Source organism: Humulus lupulus, chromosome 1 (assembly GCF_963169125.1).
Source record: "Humulus lupulus chromosome 1, drHumLupu1.1, whole genome shotgun sequence".
Classification (NCBI taxonomy): Eukaryota; Viridiplantae; Streptophyta; class Magnoliopsida; order Rosales; family Cannabaceae; genus Humulus; species Humulus lupulus.
Window position 1 is genome coordinate 51,838,680 of NC_084793.1, and position 23,778 is coordinate 51,862,457.

The following is a 23,778-nucleotide window of genomic DNA, read 5'->3' on the forward strand; positions in this document are numbered from 1 at the left end:
AGAGGTCAGAGACCCTCAAATTAGAAGTTGAGAAGTTTTCCTCGATCAACTTCATTCGGGAAGCACTGTATCCCGTCTAGCTGGCCGATTCGGTGTTGGTCCCAAAGCTGAACGGGACGTGGAGAACTTGCATCAACTTCACCGACCTTAACAAGGCCTGTTCGAAACATTGCTTCCCTCTACACTAGATCGACCAGATGGTAGATGCTACATCTGGGTACGAGATATTGAGTTTCATGGATGCCTACTCCGGCTACAACCAAATCTCAATGCACGTAATAGATTAGGAACACACCAGCTTCCAGACTGGCAAAGGTGTGTACTGCTACATTGTCATGCCCTTAGGGCTAAAAAACGTAAGTGCCACCTATCAGAGGCTGGTCAACAGGATTTTCCAGAACCAATTGGGAAGGAACATGGAGGTCTACATTGATGACATGTTGGTCAAATCCAAGACCTCGGATGGACATGCGGGTGATCTGGCATAAGTATTTTCTATCATTCGGAAGTATGGGATAAAGCTAAACCCCAAAAAATTCACCTTTGGCGTGGCGTTCGGGAAGTTCCTGGGCTTCATAGTAAGCTCGAGGGGAATAGAAGCCAACCTAGATAAGATCAGAGCGTTGATCGAGATGCCTTCGCCACGGAAGCACAAAGACGTTCAAAGCTTGACGGGAAGAATAGTGGCTTTAAGCCGCTTTGTCTCAAAATCCACATAAAAGTGCATCCTTTTCTTCAATGTACTTCGCGAAAGCCAGAGGTTTGAATGGACGGCCGAGTGTGAAGAGGCCTTCCAGAAATTGAAGGAGCATCTGGCCCAAGTACCATTCTTGTCAAAACTAGTGGATGGGGAGCCGTTATACCTATATTTGGTCGTGTCCGAACACACCATCAATGCCGCTTTAGTGCGAGAAGAGGGAAAGGTTCAGCTCCCGGTCTCGTACGTGAGAAAAAGGTTGTTGGGCGCAGAGTTCAAATACCCATTAATAGAAAAGTTGAAATTTTCCTTACTGACCGCCTCCAGGAAGCTGAGACCCTACTTTCAAGCCCACGCCATTAAGGTACAGACAATCCATCCCCTATGACAAGTATTACAGAAACCCAAATCGTCGGGAAGACTCTTGAAGTGGGTCATGGAGCTTAGTCAGTTTGACATAGCATGTCCCCAGGATTTCTATCAAGGGACAGGCTCTGGCTGACTTCATCTTAGAATGCACCGGGATTACTGAAGATGAAAAACTCGTCAACCCCAAAATGCCTCTGTGAAAACTCTTCATAGATGGAGCCTCGAATGAAAATGGGTTCGGGGCTGGGATCATCTTAATATCTCCCCAAGGTCATCAGTTGCAGAGCGCCCTACGCTTCCGGTTTAAAGCGTCGAACAACGAAGCCAAACACGAGGCCATGCTAGCTGGATTATGCTTAGCCTGAGAGGTAGGAGCAACAAATATAAAGGTCCACAGCGACTCCCAACTGGTGGTCAGACAGATTTCGGGGAATACCAAACAAAGGGGGAAAAGATGGCCGCCTAAGTGATGCGAACCCGAGAGTTACTCCAATCCTTCAAGAAATACTTTATCTGCCAGATCCCCAGGGAACAGAATGTATTTGCAGACACATTAGCAAAATTGGCCATGGATGTTGAAGCATAACTTTCTGGGCTTGTCCCGATTGACCATCTTCCCGCACCCAGTATTCAACCCCGCAATTATCAATGCCATAGATTACTCCACGTCCTGGATGGGCCCTCTCATCCACCACCTAACCACAGGGTGGTTGCCTACGAATAGGGCTACAGCCAGGAAAATTCAGTACCAGGCTCCCAGATACGTCGTGATGGATGGAAAACTTTATCGCAGGGGGTTGTCCATGCCATATCTTTGGTGCATATTCGGGACAGAAATGAGCGCAATCATTCACGAAGGTTTTTCCAGAGATCACAGGGCCAGACTTAGCTTGTCCAAGAAAATCCTAAGGCAAGAATATTTTTGGCCAACGATGAAGAAGGATTGTGTTGATTACATTCGCAAATGTGAACAGTGCCAAAGGTACGCGAAGATCCCGCGAGCACCTCCAACGGAAATAACCCTGATGACCAGTCCCTGGCCTTTTGCAGTGTGGGGAATCGATTTAGTAGGATCGCTCCCAACTGGGAAAGGTGGTGTCAAATACGCCATCGTGGCCATTGACTATTACACCAAGTGGGTCGAAGCAGAACCAATGAGCACTATCACCTCCAAAAAGGCCCTGGACTTCGTCATCAATAACATTGTGTGTCGATACGGCCTCCCTCACAAAATTGTGTCCGACAACGGGAAGCAATTTGACAGCGTCCACTTCACTGACTTCTGTGAAAGACATGGCATCATCAAAAGCTTCTCCGCAGTCACAAGGCCTCAAGAAAATAGGCAAACAGGGGTCGTGAACAAGATTTTGAAAGGAACATTAAAGAAAAAACTACAAGCCTGCAAGAGCAAGTGGTCGGAAGAGTTGCCTCGCATCCTATGGGCCTAGCGGACCATAGAAAGAACGTCGACCGGACATACTCCCTATTCGATGGTGTACAAATGTGAAGCGGTCATCCTAGTAGAAACGGCAGTCCCGTCTCACAGACGAGACACATATGATCCCATCCAGAACCACGCCTTACTCCAAGAATCCTTAGGTCTCATTGAGGAGATCTGGGAAGAATCACAAGTGCAACTGAAGATGTACCAAGGAAAGATCGCCAGGCACTTTAACTCTAAAGTTAAAAGCCAGAAGTTCAAAACCGCCAATCTAATCCTTAGAATAGTCTTCCCCGCAACCCAAGATCCAGGAATGGGGATTCTAGGACCAAACTAGGAAGGACCCTATGAAATCCAAAATGAAGTGTGTCCGGGAACATATCGCTGAAGGCGGCTAGATGGAACGGTGGACCCCAGGGCCTGGAACGCAGAACACCTTCGCCAGTACTATCAGTAGTCGGGAAGATCTAATCATGTTGTCGTTCCTTCCTAATTTTTCTTCCTTTTAACATTGTACGCCTCAGGCCAACTTCTTATTTAATAAAAATGGTGTATACAAAACACCATAAAAGAAGTGTTGTAAGGAAATAAAAAGTTCGCATCCGTCTTCATTTTTTATACAAACAAGTGACCTAAGACTACAGTCTTCAATCACTTGGGGGTTATGACCATCTATACAAGTAAGTCCACGAATAAAGAAAAAACAGGATGCAAAGCTTAGTCCTGATCCAGACTAGTATAGATTGGGGGTGCAAAACCCAACTCCCAACAAAATAGAATGCAAGGCTCAAAGCCTAGTCTTAACCCAGACATAAATGGTCCGGATGGTTCAAAACCTAATAGGACGCAGGGCTCAAAGCCCAGTCCTAACCCAAACATACATGGTATGGGGTATTCAAAACCCAATAAGATACAAGGCTCAAAGCCCAGGCCCAACCAGGACATACATGGTCTGAGGGGTTCAAAACACAACTCCTAAATATTGGTTCACCTGACGAGGTCTCAAATAACCAAATCCCTATTCATGTTTCCTCTATAATGGCCCAGAACCATTAGAACGTGGTTGACCTGCTCCTTCGCTTTGCAAGCCTCCTCACTCTGCTTCATCTCCAACTGAACCATGCCATCCAGGGCTTGGTTCCGGGACTCAAGGTTTGCCACCTTCTCCCGCTCCTGGCGAATTTGGGCCTCAGCTGCCTCCAGAAGAGCCTTGAGCGATGCCTCTGAGACACGAACATGAAGTAGCTCTGCCTCCAGGTTTTCCACCAACTTATTATGGTCAACGTCCTTCCTGGACAAAGCTTCCTCGTGCTGGGCTTGAATCTGGGCAGGATCCTTGCGATCAGCCTTGATCCGAGCAGCTTCCCTGGCTAGGGCCTCCTTATCAACTTCCTGCTGGTTCACAGCCCCCTCCAACTCCATCTGGGCCATCTCCAGCTTCATCGCCATCTCTGCCACTAGAGTCGCGTTCCTGTGGGCCAACAAGGCATCCTGGAACAAACTAAAGTTAGAGAATATACTAGCAATGAGTATGGTAAAATGAAAGATTATACAGGCATGTGGCTTACCACGGTGGCCTAGTGACAAATGGCCTGGGAGACAAATAGGGTATCCTTACTGGCCAAGGAAGCGTACCGCTTCAGCTGAAGGGTGGACATGGTCATCCCTAACTGGGCTAACAAGTTTGTAGCAAGCGGAGCCGTATCCTGCCCCAACTTAGGCCGGAACCCAATCTCGGCTACGAGCTTGTCCACAATCTTTGGGATGCGTTGAAGGCCTCCGGACGCTCAGCAAACTCCACCTTCCGCCAGACAGTCAAGGCTCGGTACACCTCGTCCCGTTTTTCCCGGCCATCTTCCCAAGCCCAAGACACCATTCTCGTCCTCTCCTCCTGGAGGACCAGGAACCCTTCCTCGGGAAGGGCTGGATTATCGGGAAGCCTGGGAGCCTCCAGGACCACCCACAATGAGGCTTTCCCCGGAGGAGTGCTCCTCGGCCAAGGAAAGTTCCTTTGTCCTAGCCCTCTTGGCTCACTTCGTGGACTCGCCAACGACCGAGTCCACCGCCCTCTTCTCTGCCCTTCCACCTTCAGAAGGTTCTTGCTCCAAGTTGATAACCGAGAGAGGAGCAGGTTGGGGCGGGATCGTTTCAACACGTGTCACCATGGGAGAACTCGCCTTCGGAGCCCTCTCGAAAACTTCCAGGACTGGCCTCGAATCCGTGAGGATCGACTCGATCACCTTTTTCTTAGCCTGGCCCTTGGCGACCCTCTTCGCCGACGCCTTGGCTGCGACCGCCCTGGCCTCAATCATTTCCTTCATCTTGGCCATAGGGTTAGACATTTCTGGATCACCTGAAATAGACAGACAGAAACTCATCAGCAAAACATTAGAATGGGGACAGAAGTCAAAAATAAAGGAAATATTAAAGTCTAAAGTCCTCCGGGACGAACCCTTGTCTAAAGAACTGGCACGAATCAATTCCCCTAAGGAGAAAGAGTGAATCATGTCCCTCATGTCGTCTATGTCCAAAAAGTTACCGTATTGTAAGAACCCGGACGAATACATGAGGCTTAATGTATCTATAACAATGGGGCAAGGAAGCCCCAGTCAGGTAATCCCAGTATTGTTGCCTATCCCTAACTAAGTCCTCAAAATGAGGAGCATAAGTTAAAATCAGATGCGAGTTGCCTTGCCCCAAGATGCTAGCTCCAGGAGCTCCAGTGTTTGGCTGAGTCCCCCCAAGAAGAGTGTCCATTTCTTCGGATGTGACCCTCTTCACTTGATGGGCCTAATCCATCTTCTTCTTCTCCGCGTCCACCTTGGCCATAGCCTCCACAGCCTCGATGTGAACGAGGGCCAACTCCTCCCTCAGGACGGGATCCTTCTCACATTACAACCCCCGGAAGCTAGAGGCATCTATCGTCTGGTTGGCGGCAAGCATCCTGACCAGCTGAAGATTATCCGTGGTCACGAAGCCCCCCACGTCGAGCTCCTCGACGCTAAGGGTGGCGTAGTACTTCTTGCGGTCCAAGATGGATTTGGTGAGGAGGGTTTGGGCGTACGATCCTGTTTTTCGGGAACGTGAGTGGTGAGCAAAAAAAAATAAAAAAATAAAAATAAACTGAGTAAATAAGGAAGAAGAGCAACTTACCCTCACGCTGAAATAAAGTCCAGCACCAATGTGGGGTTCTTCTCCAGGAGGAACCTGGATGTCATAAATCAATAATGTCTGACATCCGGGGGGTGCTTCCAGGTACTGAATGGAGCCGATAGCTACCACGGGGTTTCAATCTATAAAATCAATCACGAGTCTTATCCTTAGCGTTAAGCTGCGGCTCCAACTTGTAAAAATATAGCACCTCCGTAGGGGTAGGCATCGAGATCTCCTTTGACGTGCAGAAGATGCACCATCCCGCAAGTAGCTTGTACGCTTGGGGCAAAAGTTGGAAAGGTGTGATCCCCATGAACTTGAGGAATCACACGAAGTAGTTATGAAGCGGGAGCTACGCTCCCGCACTGATATGGCCTACGCTCCAGGCCCCGAACTTGCCCACGCTAGTATGGGCCTTCTCTTCCTTCCAGGCCAGTCGGTTGTAGAAGAGTCCTAAAGTCGATTCCACTCCTAGGTGTTTCTCCAGAGCATCCAACATCCAGTAGTTCCGGAACTCGTTCCTCACCCCATCCATTTCCCATGTATTGCCCGTGGGAAGTTTGTGCTCTTCCAAGACTATGGGACCCGACTGAACGAAGTCTTCCGGATGAAGGGTGACACCGTGACTCATGATCAATGACCTGGAAGAAGCAAAGGAAACAAAAACCAAGCAGTCAGCACCAAAACCAAAAAAAGTTGGTTAAGGTACGGGGATTCTCCTAAAACTACTTGGAGAAGTCCCCTTCAAACCCAGGTTCGGAACTAAAAATCAGAGGTTTTTCTAACTCTCCCATATCAATCTTGGGACGTCCGAAGTGATCCGGGACAACTAGACAAGAATTATCACCTAGAAAACCTATAATTCAAACCTACACCATCCTACCTGGAACCACCCTACACGGTGGTCACGACCCTAAAAGTTTTATGGTCGCAGAAGTAACATTACAATAAAAAAGAATAAACAGAGAAAAATGACCAGAAAACTTACTGAAAGGTGTTGGGTTTGAAAGTTGTACAGTCTCCAGCAATAGGGTCGGCAGGATCTCAGCCTTAAATCGGAGAAGGTGGTGCAGCAGGTTGTCTACTGGTTGAACTGGGACTAAACCGTCTTATAGATGAACAGTAAAAGGTCTAGTTGAGAACAGACAAGAACGGGAATGAATTAATCGTCGGAAAAGTTCATTGGCAAATTGGGATGTAAAAAGCTCTCTTTTGCTCTGAATGAATAGAATGTGTAAAGTTGGAAATGAAATTGTCGAGGTATTTATAGGTCAAAAACCTATTGTTTGATCCAACGGTTCAGAATGGGGATCTCAAGACTATCCCCATCCAACGATCCCGGATAACGCAGAGGCTTTAATTAGCCCAATCGAGCACCAGATCGTGGATTTCCACGCCCACCTGATCCAACGGTTTACATTAAAAATTTCAAGGCTATCCCCATCCAACGATCCCAGATGGTGCAGAGGCATTAAACAGGCCACTCAAGTACCCCTATCAACTTCGCTCGTGCAGATGGGACGCCTCAGAAATTACGCTAACACCATCGGTCACTGCGACAATCAAAATATTATTTTCAGATATGTGAGGCGCGAATCGTACAGACGCACTAATGACTGGAAGACACATGTGTAAAAATTGGTGAATTCGAAAGGACAGGGATCACCCAAGTGGCCCCCAAGTAAATGAACCCGTCTTCTAGGAAACAAACTGGGATATTTGGATTTGGTCCGGGAGAATGAGGCAAGTCTCTACCATGCAAAATCGCCCGAGTGGCCGCCAAGTAAATGAAACCGTCTTCTAGGAAACAAACTGAGATATTTGGATTTGATCCGGGAGAATGAGGCAAGTCTCCACCATGTGACCGGAAAATATTTTTGAAATTAAGGGGAAGAGAGAGAAATAAAGAACGTTAAAAAAAAGGTTAAAACAGTATTGTGTATTGTGGAGATGGAAAATGAGATTAAATTTATATACACTGTACAATTGTAAATAAAAGTGTATGCGTTATTATTGTAAATAATTCATCAAAAACAGCACATATAAATTTCTCAAAAAAAAAAATTATAAATTAGGCCTAATTTTTTTTTTTTTTTTTTTTTTTGGCATAAGGCCACAAAACAAGTTGAAGCGTTGTTCTTGGGTAAAAAAAATGGTAATTGTTGGATTTAGGTTCCAAACGATTAAAGTTGCTTCTTTGATTCATTTCTTATTATTTTTTCCCTTCATTTTACCATCCTAAATATCTGATTTGATCATACGGGGTTCTTTAGTCCACACCCACCACTCAACGTTTATGTTCTTTTACCGTATTTGCATGTTATCAACGACCTCCTTCGACAATTCAATTATAGAATCAATATTCTACAGTTGACAACCTAGTTAACCAAAATCTTTGTTAACATAGGCAAAATATGAAGTATATTGTTTATTGAAGTAGCTTGGTTCTTCATAAAACGAGCTAGCCCAATACAACTTGGGCTACCTTGATCGGGCCCATTTTGTTAGGAGCAGAGATAAACCTAAATGTACAACAGTACAAAACAACTAGAAGGTGCTCAAAGTAACATGCACTAAGGCCCACTTAATGGCAGAAATGAAAAAGACATTGTTATGTTATGCGATCCTCTTGTGTAAAATTTCACGAGTCATAATTGAACAACTTAATTCACTGCCTCCATTTTCTCACTCCCATTTATTTATTCTGAGTACTTTACCGACGTACTATTTTGTCACCAGTAACGTACGTATTTTTTTTTTTCTTTTTATATAAGATTTTTTTTTAACATTCTTTCCAACTACCAAGTTATTCCAAACCATGCCTGCAGATGAAAATTTAAGTCCATTATTTAGTCTTGGCTAATTGATGATTTTAGTCCAACTTTGATTTCTATTGGTAGTTGGGTCATATAAGAAGTTTCCAAGACATTTCTCTTTCCCCAAAAGTACGATAATTGCACTAATGATATTTGGACCCATTGATATTACCAAAAAAAAGCGGGTATGTCACACACACGTACAAAATATAACAATGCAAAAAGCGGGTATGTCACACACACGTACAAAATATAACAATGCTTTTCCTTTCAAAATAAACAATACTATATAACTTGTGATATTTGGCATTGGCAACTTTATGTATATATACAATGTACTAAGGCATACGCCTAGTAGTACCTACCTTGCTGTCCAATTTGAATCATAGAAAAGGAGAAATAAATTTAACCAAATAAAAATAAATTTAACTTAAAAGGAAAACCACCATGCCCTGGTTGGCCTTATGTACTCTCTCTCTCTCTCTTTTATTTTTTATTTTTTTTTTGGGGTTAAACTATTGTATTTATATTGTATTGTTAGTTACGTCAGCCCAATATTTTTTCAGAGCTTTATGCTTAAATTTTTAATTGATTTCTTATATATATACATATATATATATATAGGGATTCTCGTGTAGGGGTTTCAAAAAGAGCCATATTATAAGGCTCTTAGTGTTTCTCGACTTGTGAACAGTCTTCGGCGCGACTTTTTTTATGACCGTGTATATTGTAGCTATTTAGAGCATCAGTGCGATTTTTAGAAAATTCTGAATAGTTTAGAGTACCGAAAACTTTGTTCAAACATGCTGTTTCTACGCGCATAAAAAAAATTAGTCACGCGTGCAACAACATGTTTGAACCAAATTTTCGGTACTATAAACTATTCGGAATTTTCTGAAACTTTGCAGGATGCTCTAAATAGCTACAATATATACGGTCATAAAAAAATTCGCGCCGAAAACTGTTCACGGATCGAGAAACACTGAGAGCCCTACGGTATGGCTCTTTTTGAAGCCCCTACATGAGAAACTCCCTATATATATATATATTAATGTGTTTATTCCAACCCCCCACAAAAAACTAGTATTAACTTAACTTAATTTACCTCATATCGAGTTTTCTTGGGATTTTTTTTTTAGAACTGTTTGGGATTTTATATCTATTCTATATAATAAATATGTAGATAACAGAAATTTTTTGTTTTAACGGTTTTTTATTTTTTTAATGTTAACTTTAACGGAATATTCTTATATTTAACGGTAATTTGTGACTTAAATAAAATAAATAGTTAAAAAATTAAAATAGGATATTTTTGAGATATTTTACAATGATAATTAAAATATGATATTTTTGAGATATTTTACAATGATAATTATTTAAAAATAATAAATAATTAAACAAATTAAAATATGATATTTTTCAGATATTTTACAATGATAATTATTTTTAAATAATAAATAATTAAACAAATTAAAATATAATATTTTTGAGATAGTTTATAATGATAATTATTTAAAAATAATAAAATCATACGTTTTAAAACTTAAATAAAATTTAATTAAACTTAAACTTAAACTTACTTATTAGAATAATATCATATTAAACATATAATATAATATACTATGAATTAGCAACAAACTAACAAAAAACTTAAATTTAAAATCCACGTATAATATTTAATATTACAATAAATATATAATATATAATTTATTATTGTCACTCCCAAATTAAAAAATTAGAACAAACATAAACTTAAACAAATTATTTAATTAAAATAAGATATTTATTTCAAAATTTATATTACATTAATATAAATTTAATAAAAATAATTAATAAATTCTATAAATAAGACTAAGCAAACGTGCATATGCACGTTACTTGTATCTAGTATATATATATATATATATCTTTAATATAATAAGTGTGTAGATAACGGAAATTCTTGGTTTTAACGGTCTTTTATTTTTTTTAATGATAACTTTAACGGAATATTCTTATATTTAACGGTAGTTTGTAAACACTTAAACTTAAATAAAATAAAATAAATAATTAAAAAAAATTAAAATATGATATTTTTGAAATATTTTACCATGATAATTATTTAAAAATAATAAATAATTAAACAAATTAAAATATGATATTTTTGAGATGTTTTATTATGATAATTATTTTTAAATAATAAATTAATTAAAATAAGATATTTTTGAGATATTTTACAATGATAATTATTTAAAAATAATAAAATCATACGATTTATAACTTAAATAAAAATGAATTAAACTTAAACTCAATTATTAGAATAATATCATATTAAATATATAATATAATCTACTGTCAATTAGCAACAAATTGATTTTTTTTTTAAAAACTAGCAAGAAATTTAAATTTAAAATCTAAGTATAATATTTAATATTACATTAAACATATAATATATAATCTCTTGTTATCACTCCCAAATTCAAAACTAGAACAAATATAAACTTAAACAAAAATAAATAAATTATTTAATTAAAATAAAATATTTATTTGAAATTTATATGATATTAATATAAATTTAATAAAAATAATTAATAAATTGTATAAATAAAACTAAACAAACGTGCATATTGCACGTTCTTTGTATCTAGTATATATATACATATGAAGATAACTGTAAAATAGCAATATCAGCCCGATTGCCGAACTAATAACTTTTTACTGTCACTTTATTAGGGAAATTTTAGATTCTATCCATCATAATATATGAAATTTTTTTAATATGCCAACTTAAATACTCTTTTCATTAATGTGCCCCTGTTTTGGACAAAAATACCCCTCTCATAAACACTCATCCCATTAATGTGCACCCATGATTAATTTTTGTGTTCTACATAAAAAAAATTAAGGCTTTAAATATGATGAACGTGTAGATCTCGAAAAAATACTAAGAATAAAAAAAATCAACTAAAACGAACATTTAAACAAAAAGTTATAGCTCACCAAAATTTTCGTCAAATTTCAACGCAGAGCATCGATATAGCATCAATGTACCATAGATTTTGCATCATTTTGGTCAAAAATCAAGTTTTCATGATTTCATCGCAAGAGCATAAAAAAAACATCGAAATAGCATCAATTTTGCATCGAAAAAGCATCATTTTGGCAAAAACAAAACCAAGTTTTCAATATTACATCAGTTTTCCATCAAATTTGCATAGTTTTGGCCAAAAAATCAATTTTTGTGAATGCATCACAATTGCATCGAAGAATTATCAAAAGAACATCGTTTTTGTAAAAAAAAAAAATTAATAAAAACGATGTTATTTAATGATTGTTTAAGTTGGCATATAAAAATCAATTTATAAATACATATGAAGATAACTGTAAAATAGCAATATCAACCCAATTGCCAAACTAATAACTTTTTACTCACTATAACATAAAGACATTTTATTAGGGAAATTTTAGGTTCTATGCATCATAACATAAGAATTTTTTTAATATGCCAACTTAAATACTCCTTCTATTAATGTGCCCCATTTTTAGACAAAAATACCCCTTTCATAAACACTCCTTCCATTAATGTGCACTCATGATTAATTTGTGTGCTCTTCATAAAAAATTTAAGGCTTTAAATATGCTAAACGTGTAGATCTCGAAAAAACACTAAGATTAAAAAAAAAATCAACTAAAACAAACATTTAAGACAAAAGTTATGGCTCACCAAAATTTTCGTCAAATTAAAGCGCAAAGTATCGATATAGTATCGATGTACCATAGATTTTGCATCATTTTGGCTAAAAATCAAGTTTTTATGATTGCATCGAAACAACATCGATTTTGCATCGAAAAAACATCGTTTTGGCAACAACAACAACAAAAAAGTTTTCAATATTACATCAATTTTTCATCGAATTTGCACAGTTTTGGCCAAAAAATCATTTTTTTTATGGAAGCATCGCAATTGCATCGAAGAATGATCGAAATAACATCGTTTTTGCACAAAAAAAATAATGAAAACAATGTTATTTCGATGCAATTGCGATGCATCCAAAAAAATTAATTTTTTGGCCAAAACTGTGCAAATTCGATGGAAAATCGATGCAATCTTGAAAACTTGATTTTTTTTTTTCCCAAAGCGATGATTTTTCGATGCAAAATCGATGCTCTTGCAATGCAATCATGAAAACTTGATTTTTGGCCAAAATGATGCAAAATCGATGGTACATCGATGTTATATCGATGCTCTATGCTGAAATTCGACGAAAATTTTTGTGAGCCATAATTTTTTGCTTAAATGTCTGTTTTAATTGTTTTTTTTAATCTTAGTATCTTTTCGCTACACGTTTAGCATATTTAAAGCCTTAAATTTTTTATGTAGAGCACAAAAATTAATCATGGGTGTACACGTGAGAGAGTGGGATGTTTAATGAAAATTGTATTATAGGCAAAATTATATAAAATGACATATATTTTGGATGCCTATTAAATTTGTCATACACATGAAATAGAGTATATTATTAAGCATATAACCTGAATTTTCCCTTTTATTATAGGGATTTATTGTCACATTTATTCTAATTAAAGAAAAAATTATATTAGAATATATTTTGAAAATTTCAAAGGCACTTTTAATACAGACTTTCCATATAATAATTTGAAAAAAATAAATAAATATTTACTTCTCCTCGAAAAAAAATGTGTCAAATGAGGCGCTCAGTAATAGTAGTCTTTCAAACCACCCTAGCATAGCTCTCAAAATAATGTTATTATTAAAAATAATATTATTATTTATTCTTATATTTAAATAAAACAACACACACAACGGTTGTGTTTGGTAAAATTTTTGTTTTTGAATTTTTTAAACATAAAAATAAAAATATTATTATTTTTATTTTTGTTTCTTTATTTTAAAAAAATAAAAATATGTTTGATAACTATTTTTGTTTTTTGTTTTTAAAAACAAAAAATAATAAATATGTTTGATAACTTTTATTTTTATTTTTTATTTAACAATATAAAATGAAGTGTTGATTTGAAGAAGAGAAGAAAAAAAGAAACAAAAAGTCGAAAAGGGTTAAAAAAAATTGAAAGTGAAAAAAATTATATTTTCAAAATTTAATGAATTTAAATTAAAATTTTAAAAAATAATAAATCAAAATAAAGTTACTGAATACTGTTTTATGTTTAATTGTCAAATTTTTAATTAATTAAATAAAAAACTATTTTTTAAGGGTTACCGTATTTATTTTCAAATTAATTTGTATGTATACTAAAATCGTGGCCATACAAATTTTATAAAAGAATCCACTATATAAAAAAAAAATATATGTATAATTAGGGAAATGTTTCTTTTGCTATATTGTGCGTACTTTTTTTTTATTAAGTGTAATTATTATTGGTAAGAACATTCATATTATTAGTTTAAACAAATTTCTTTAAGGTTGTAAAGACGTACGAATCTTTGAATATATAAACCTTAAGATTTGCACAAAATTGAGATATGCTTAAAATTTTAAGAGAACCATGTATATAATTTGGTATTTTAGGCAGCAAATAGATATTTTTAATTATATATTTTATATAAAATTAATTAAAATTATGATAAACAATTAAAAATTGAGATAGGGCAATATTGTCCCTGCCACTACTAGGACACGGCTCTATCACAACTCGTAAGGGTGATTTAAGCAAAGAACCGAACTCAATTTTAAATTCAATAATAAAATTTTAAATATGGAAATTTCATAAGAATTGTGTAGTGCTAGTTTGGTTTTTTCAAAAAAAAAATTAAGGAGAGAATATTAGTGCTAGTTAAGTTAGGCCTGAAATTAATAAGATAATACAATATTATTAAAATAAGTAAAAGTAAACGGAGAAGTAGTGATGCTCGGGATCGAGCATGCTAAGTAGGTAGCTAAATTTATTTGCAGTTTATAAATATTCTCTTTTTTTTTTAATAAATATATATGTATATACATAGAGATTCAAATTTTAATATTTATATATATTAGTATCTTATAATAACTGATTAATTGTCTCTAAAAATGAATACAAAATAAGAATGTCATATCTATACACATCCATGTCATGCACCCGTCTCTTAAGTTGTTGACTATATATGTCTAATAATATTAAATATCTATATATGTACTAGTCGCTACTTACTTATAGATATATATATATATAGATATAGTTATATATGTCGACTAGTTAGGGATCGATTTTCTTTATGCTAAAAAAAGTGCAAACAGTATTGAAGGAATTGGAAATAATTTAGCCTTGAAACTATGGAAAATGTTGAAGAGCTTATATTAATTTAATATAAATATGATCATATGCATAGCCTAATAGTATTATAAAAAGAAGATAATAAATTCAAATCTGTCCCACATTGATAATTTAATTTTCTTTATGCGAGTATTAATTATGGAAGTGAGCATCTCAATTGTACTGATACATACATATCAATAACAATGCTAATAAACAATATATGACATAGCCAAGAGGGGTCATGACCCTAATCTTTTTAAAACATTTTAATACAAAAAAGTAATGTCAGTGTATAAATCTACATTGCAAATTGGCACTCTTTATAATTAGTTATTATTACTTATTAGCAACCAGAAAATAATTAGTTAAAAATAAAAAATTAGAGTGGCAGAGGTCAAGCCGTCCAATTAATTAAATTAGTAACAACTAATATTAAAATATGATTTCATGTTTGGATTCACGCATGCAAGTTCTGCTGTAATTTAGAACGAGATTTGAAAGAAAAAAAGTACTTTTCTTTTAGAAACATATTAAAGAAATTAAGACTATTTTATAATCAAATAATAGATTCCAATCATAGAAGTGCAAATGTGCAATGGTGTCATGTTGCTTGGTAAACGGCATCGCGCATGATTTGCAAAGAGTCAAATCTTTATTTTTCTTTTAAATAACAAATTAAGGACCCTACATTATTTCTATTTTTGTTAATTATCTCTTCTCTATAAAAAGTGCGAAGATAACGAAAATTCCTGAGTTGTGTTTGGTAAAAATTTTATTTTTGAATTTTTTAAACACAAAAATAAAAATATTATTTTTAATTTTTTAGTTTTAAAAAATAAAAATATATTTGGTAACTATTTTTGTTTTTTGTTTTAAAAACAAAAAATAATAAACACGTTTGATAACTTTTATTTTTATTTTTTGTTTAACAATATGATAAGTTGATTTGAAAAAAGAATAAAAAAAAAGTCGAAAACGGTTTAAAAAAACTTTGAAAGTGAAAAAAAATTCTATTTTCAAAATTTAATAAATTTTAATTAAAATTTTAAAAAATAATAAATAAAAATAGCTACCAAACATATTTTATGTTTAATTATCAAATTTTTAATTAATTAAATAAAAAACTATTTTTTTAAGTGTTACCAAACAACACCTTAGTTTTAACGATTTTTTATTTTTTTTGTTAACTTTAACGGAATATTTTTATATTTAACTGTAGTGTATATATGACTTAAACTTACATAAAATTAAATAAATAATTAATTAAAGAAATTAAAATAAGATATTTTTGAGATATTTTACAATGATAATTATTTAAAAATCATACGTTTTATAACTTAAATTTAAAATCCACGTATAATATTAATATTATATTAAACATATAATATATAATCTCTTGTTGTCACTGTCAAATTAAAAAACTAGAACAAACATAAATTTATACAAAAACTAATGAATTAATTATTTAAAATAACATATTTTAAAGATATTTTATGATAATTTAAATAATTAAATCATATTTATTTAAAAATAATAAAGACATGCATATCATTTTTTTATCTTATAAATTTGTGTGATAATTTATTTTTTAAAAAGTGATTGGAGCTCTTTTTCTTCATCAAATTCACCAAATATTAGATATTGTAATTTATATATATATGTATGTCATGTAGTAATGTAAATATATATGTTAATATTTTGTTTAAATATTATGTAGAGATTATTGATATAAATATTTATATTTATAGAACTATTATTCATTCTATTATTTATATATGTTTAAAAAAAATAGTAAACTAGTTTTTATTAAAATTATAAACAATATTTATAATTTTAAAATTAAAAAAACGTGCATTATACATTATTTTTAATTAGTATATAATATATGTGAACTATTTTTATAGTTTTACTCTCCAAATGTATTGACTTTGATAAATTTGTGCTGATGCTACCAAACCAACAATATGATTACATTTGGGATGTGAAAGTTATTTATTCTAAGGGTTTTTTTTTTGTAATAACTAATATTGAGTCATTTTTAGAAGTTTGACAATCACTGACAGATTGTGTACAAACAACTATAAAAAAAATAGTTTACATTAATCAAAATTATTCAGGTGATTCGACAGACTGAAATGTTTATTCTAAGTAAAATAATGCTGATTTTTCTGTTTTTGATTAAGAAAAAAATATTGTTTGTGTATATATAAATAATTAATTATATCCGCATGCTGTCTGCGTAAGATTTTTTATTTTTTATTTTTTATTTTTTGTCAAATGGTCTAAGTAAGTACTTTTACCTTGTTAAAAAAAATGTTGCTTTCAAGGATTTGTTTTATTCTATATAAAAAATGATACCCTTTTTTCTTAATTAATAAAATGGAACAATTATTTATTATGTATGCAAGTGGAGTGTTGTAAAGCATGCAATGCAATATTAAGATGGGACCATTTTGAATACGAAATTAAAACATTAATAAACATAAAAAAAATGGTATTAATTATGTTTAATGTGAAAAGTTGAAACCTTCAAAAGTGAAATTTTAATTGTAAATCAAATAGTCAGTCCATAACTTGTTTCCTTGTCCACATTTAATGTTGGTTAGACATTAATTTCAAAACCATTAATAAAGTCACAAGATTTTTAGACTAATCATCAATTGAAAAAATATCAAAGAAAAGTAAAGAGAAATCCTTTATAGCTTCATGCATCGAATCAAAACATTGTTATACTTTTCACTAATTGCTTTACATATCTAACTTAACCCACAAACAATAAAGGGTTCAAAACGAATATATCTTGTTTCCTTCTTTTTTTCCCCACTTAACAACCGGCTATGATGAGGCCACGTGGCATGATTGATGCAACATTTATTAATGCTAAACCAAAATGGGGCCAAGTGAACAACTAACTCTTGTACTTATTTTGGATGGTCCATGCTCCACAAATGTGTTAGATATATATCTAAGTTGTCTCTCGTGTGTTATCTACCGTCCAAACTCACGTAAAGGTGTTTAAGCAAGCACATTAAGAGTGTGAGAGAGATAGAAAAAGAAAAAAGAACAAAAAAAAGGGTTTCTTTTACTTTGAATGGAAAAAGAGAAGGGCATCTTATCGTTTTGGTTTCCAATATTTTTGGTACAATCCTATTTTGGTGTAATTTTGAGCAAGATAACTAATATTCTCATGTTTCCATTCCATTCTCTTCTCTTTTTTTTTTTTTTGTTACCCATAAAAAGAAGAAAAATGCTATATAACCTTATCAACTAAATCTCTATAGAATGAATGTAAGAACCTCATATTTTGTGGCGGATCCCACATAAGTTGTATAATTATATTAATTTATTAACTTTAGCAATATGTGACCTATGTCTAGGTGACACATAATCCATGCCAAAAACCTAATGGAGCCATATAACATTGCACAAAAAGAGAAAAGGATATAATAAAAGAGTATGTGTGTTACTTATTGGATCATATGGTATCGATATTATGAGCTCTAAATGATAACAAAGTTCTTATGATCTAAAAGGCATCAAAAATGGATTCCTAACTAGAATATGCTTTGTTTTTTTTTTTGGTTTCAAAAATTTGGGTTACCTTTGGATGTAGATTGTTGTACATACACGTAAAGATATAATTGGTGAGTTTTAATTTATAGTTGGAAAAATACAAATTAAATTACGCTTTGAAATGGAATTTGACTTTGTACGAGGCGTTTTTGATGGGTGTTTTGGTGGGTAAGAGTCATGGGTCGGTCTCCATCAAAATGGCACACTTTTTGGGGTTTTTGGCTTTGGGGGCTCTACTTTTAACATGGACCTCTCATGTGCCACCTTGACTTTAGGCCAAAAAGGGCAATGGAATCAGAGCTCTTTTTTTTTATATTGATTTTCAGTCTCAGCTTGGCTAGCTCACAAAATTAGATAGCCACCATGGATACTCTTATTTGGCCTTATTATTACTTTATTGTGATTCTCCTTGTCACTAAAGACACTTAACAAAAGAAGAATAAAGAGTCGTAAAAAGTTAAGCCGGGGAGAGATACGTATATTTAGGAATAAGAAAAGGACAGGTTTACGTGGTACGTACCCCACCCAAGACACAACACAACACAAAGCTTGTCTTTCTCATATTTTCACGTACTCCTTTATGTAATTACCCGTGAGAATTTGAGTCTTAGCCTCTCTTTATTACTAATTCAGCATTTAAAATGAAAAATCTGGAATCCATACGTGGAATGGAGGAAAGACAACATTAAGCAAGTGAAAATAACAGTATTTAATGTTCTTCTGAGAAATTATTGGTTAATAATTTATCTAAAAGAAGCATGCATGTATGTATTTTCTTTTCTTATTCAATCTAATTCAAAATGTATCTCCAACTATTTTTGGATCTTTTTTTTTTTTTGTAATTTATTTTCATGATTTTTTATGTCAATTTAAAGCAATTAATAAGAAAAAAATAGTAAAATTATTATAACACAATATTTATATGTGCTTTTATCAAATTTGTTTAAGTGTTTCGCAATAAATTTCAAATTTTGATATAAAATTCTTGTAAACTTTAATTTAATATATGCATATGATTATATATGTAATATTTAATAATTCGAACAATAAATGATTACATGCTAGTTTTAACAGGAAATTTTTTTTTTTTTTTGTAAATTTGCATATATACCGTAAGTTAATAAAAAAAATCTAAATATACGGTAATTGAAATTTATTACAAATATATGGTGTAACGACCACAAATTCGGTATTAAGGCTTAGGGCCTGGGATAGTGTGCCTGGAGGGCATAAAGGAATTCTGTTTGTGTCTTTAATGAGTTTTATGCATGATTATGATTTAATGCACGTTATATGATTATGTGATTAATTGTGATGCATGACTATGTGAATTAGTATGCATGTAGACCTGATTGAGCATATTTGTAATTTGGCCACGTTGGGCATGAATATGTTGATACCTGTGATCTATGACTCGAGACGATCCTAGAATGAGCGGGTTAGCGGAAAGTCAAAGCGGGAACCTGTACCAGGCTTGGGTTAAGCCTGGGGAGTTTAATTGAGAATCTGGGAATATATTTGATGATTAATCTGGTATTGGGTAGCGAGCGGGAATTATTAGGAACACTTGAGGAATTAGTGGGAATTTGGGTAATATGACTAAAATGCCCCTTTATGGACATAAAGGTTTAGAATTAGTAAGGGAGGGCATTTTGGTCATTAGGCTTGTAAGAGATAAAATAAAGAAGGTCTTTATACTTAGTGGATTTTGTAGAGAAAACCATAGGTTGAAAAGAAAGAAAGAAGGAAGAGAAGGAAGAGAGGAAAACTGAAGGGTTTGGCTTTGAAGATTCGGTTTGTGGCTCTCCCAACCATTTCCCTTGATTTTTCTTGAGGTTAAGCTCAGTGGGAAGCTAGGGTTAGCTGAGCATCAAGGATCCTAAGCTAGGCTTGAGGATTGGCAAGGGATTAGCAAGATCAAATCAGAGATTTGAGGTAAGTTCTTGAGGTTTTCGGTTTTAGGGTTTTGCTGGTTTTGAACTGTGTTTTTGAGCTAAATGGATGGGGTTTTTGGGGAAAACAGGTCAAGGTTGTGAAGGTGCAAGCCAAGGAGGTCTAGGGTTCAGTTCAAGGTCGAAATTCCACCCACGGTATGATTTCTAAGACCCTATCCTTGTTGTTTGAGTGATTTTCTGGTTTTTGGGTTCATTGGGTTAGATTTTGAATTGTGGGTTGCTTGAGCTTGGGATTGAGTTCATGGGGTGCTTGGGATGAGTGTGTGGTGTGTATAAGTTTGTTTTTGGGCTTGAGAAAGAGTTGGACAAGTTTGGGGTCGAAATGGGGGAAGAAAATCGCAAGATGCGATTTTTGGTTTTGGTCTGCTGCAACTAGCGCTACAGCGCTAGGCAGGGGGCGCTGTAGCGCTAGCCCTGTTCTGGTGAGGGTGGTTCTGCTTGTAGCGCTACAGCGCCCTCTTTTGAGCGCTGTAGCGCTGCACTGTTCACAGAGGGGATTTTTGGGCTTTTGTGAAGGGATTTTGACCTAGGGTTCGGGGCTTGATTCCGCCACTTTGTTTTGGGGATCTAGGACTTCCCGGGGGCTCGGGATTAGTCCCGAGGCTAGGTTTCGGACTTGAGGATTGGTGATGACTTTGACTTGTGGATTTTGCTTAGGTAAGCGCTAGGGCTCGGGTAAGATCGTGCTCAAGGAGTCAGGTTGATCAAGGCTACTGAATCTAAAGGTAAGAAAACCGTAACACCCGAGATTAGGGCATGGCCCCACTGTGTGATTGCAGGGCACGGCCCCAGATTGTATTATGTGCAAATGTTTAACCTTAAATGAATCATGATGTGTGTGAATGATTATTTCGAATGTACTATATGTGTGATTATGATGAAATGAACGGCAAGGGCCGAGTGCGGCGTAGGCCGGGTACGGCCGTGGGGCCGAAAGTAACACACAGCACATGGGATGCTTACATTTAGGGTGGGACCCAAGGGATACATGAGTTATCCTCGCGGTGAGAACCGAAACCCCAGGCTTTGGTAAGGCCTCTGGGGCGGCATGGCCGTGCTTGTTTATATTGGTGGTTTTCCTATTTATCAGTGAATTATGCCAGCTATATGAATTGCATATGTTATGTATTATTTGGGTTTTCTTGCTGGGCTTCGGCTTACGGGTGCTCCGTGTGGCAGGTAGAAGCAAGGAGTCAGTCAACCGGCCATGAGTATGGAGAGCGTGGGGGCGACGCGTACATGTTCGGCCTGCCCGACTGCTTTGGTTGGGGCATTTTGTATATGGCTGTATTAAATCATTCTTTTGATAACTGATCAAGTGTAAATCTATTTTTGAGTTGTAAATATTTTGTAAACCTCATTTTGGGATCCCAGATGTTTCACATTTAACGTTTTCAATGAAACTAATCATTTTCGAAGAGTACAGCCTTAAACTCTGATTTATTCACACTTTTGGTTTTAGAAACCACTTAGAGTCAGTCAAAAGCACGATTTTTATTTTAAACTCACTTAGTAACGGCTCTAAGGTAGTAGGGCGTTACATATGGTAGTAGGATGATGCCAACTAATAAATGATTTATTGGTAAATACGGCACTTAATCCCATTCAATAACACATGTAATTTTTCATCATAATAAATTATTAATGTTTTTAGAAACTCATAATATAATTATTAATTATTAGTATTATAAAAACGAATCTAATAATTTGAATACTATTTATTTAATAATATTATAATATGGCCAAATCTATCACTATAAATGTGTTTGTTGGTTTGACTTTTTTTAACGTATACTCTTTTAACTAAATTAATTAGAACAAAAAAAATATTCATAAAATAAAATGTCACTCGTGAAAACCAATCCAAATAAATACAAGTTTTTCTTGGATAAACAAATAAATATAGATTTTAATACTTAAAATCTGGTCATCATTAATTTACTAATTTGAAAATTCACTATCACCGTAACATACTCTTTTCTTTTGTTAACATGTTTGTAACAATGATTTACAAAATTAATTTTATAAGTAAAATATTCAATTTTTGAAACTATAATTTACAAAAATGTTAGATGTTAGAACAACTAACATTAATATTATAACAAGTAGTAACAAAACTATTATAATTAATAATAAAATCGTTACATGCAATAACTAAAATTCATTAAAAAGTATAAATTTCAGTTACAAAATTGTAACAAGTAGTAACAAAACTATTATAATAAGTAAATAATTTTTACAAATTTGAAAACAATTACAGATTAAATTAAAACAAAAAAAAATATTTTTGTAACAAAATTTTACAAAATTAATTCACAAATAAAATTATATTTTTCAACTAATATTTGCATAAATAATTTATATATTTACTTAACATAATTGTAATAAAAATTTACTAGTTTTATAATTTTAATAGTTATTTATCCTCCCAATATTATTCGTAACACAACGTTACTAATTTGTAACAGCTTGTTAGTATTTCAATAATTACTCATCTTTTAGTATTATTTAAAGAGATTAATTTTAATCCCCTATAAGTATATTTGTAAAAAATATCAATACGACGATCAAATAAAATATTCTTTCGTTCAACTATATTATATATATGTATATATGCTTCATTTATTATATATGACCAAAATAATATACACAATAAAAAGGCATTATAATTATTAATTTTAATGTTTTAATTTTATCACTCACAAACAGATATATATAATCATATAGATAATATTATACTGATATATATGATTAGCAGTACTATAGAGTCATGTCGTATGCATATTTATATGCATGTACATATTCAAACACCTATATCAAAAGTTAAACCGTATATATGACATATACCATATATTTCAATTTTTTTTTTAGATATAGGGTGATGGGTGTAATTTTCCCCGGGAAAGTTACAAAAATACATAAACATTAAAAAAATATATGAAATATACGGTGGATTACAAAAATACGGATTTTTTTTATGAAAAACACAAATGGGGAAAAATATAAATATGTAGTGGCATAACTGTAAATACGAATTAGTAAAATAGAAATATTTTGCAAACATTTGTAAATATATGTTACAAATTTGTTTTGTAAACATCTGTTATATGTTCGTAAATAACATTTATAAAAACCAATTACAGAAAATCATTTTTTGTAAATATATTTACAGACTATCTTGTTACAAATTTGTAAACATGTATTACATGTTTGTAAACAATATTTAAATATATATGAAATTCATTTTATAAATAAAAATATATTTAGAAATTTATGAAGATATGTTACATGTTTGTAACTCATAATTACTAATTTTGTAACCATCAATACAAAATTGTGAAACCTAATTATATATTTAAAACATAAAAATAGGAGTCTTTTTTAATTTATATATGTACAACAACACATGCTTTATTTGTCTAATAAAAAAGGTAAATAGTGTAAATATCTAAATCTCACATGAATAAAAATTAAAACAAATATTAAGCATTTTCAATTGAAGATAAGAAGTTTTCCTCTTCA

General features: G+C 33.6%; 1 long non-coding RNA gene across 1 annotated transcript; it reads left to right on the top strand.

The window, feature by feature from the left end:
- The first annotated feature begins 20,069 nt into the window (after nt 1-20,069).
- LOC133826453 (uncharacterized) lies at nt 20,070-21,728 on the top strand. Its single transcript, XR_009889223.1, has 3 exons — nt 20,070-20,236; nt 20,325-20,981; nt 21,436-21,728. It is a non-coding gene; the product is annotated as an uncharacterized LOC133826453 (long non-coding RNA).
- Nucleotides 21,729-23,778: the final 2,050 nt, after the last annotated feature.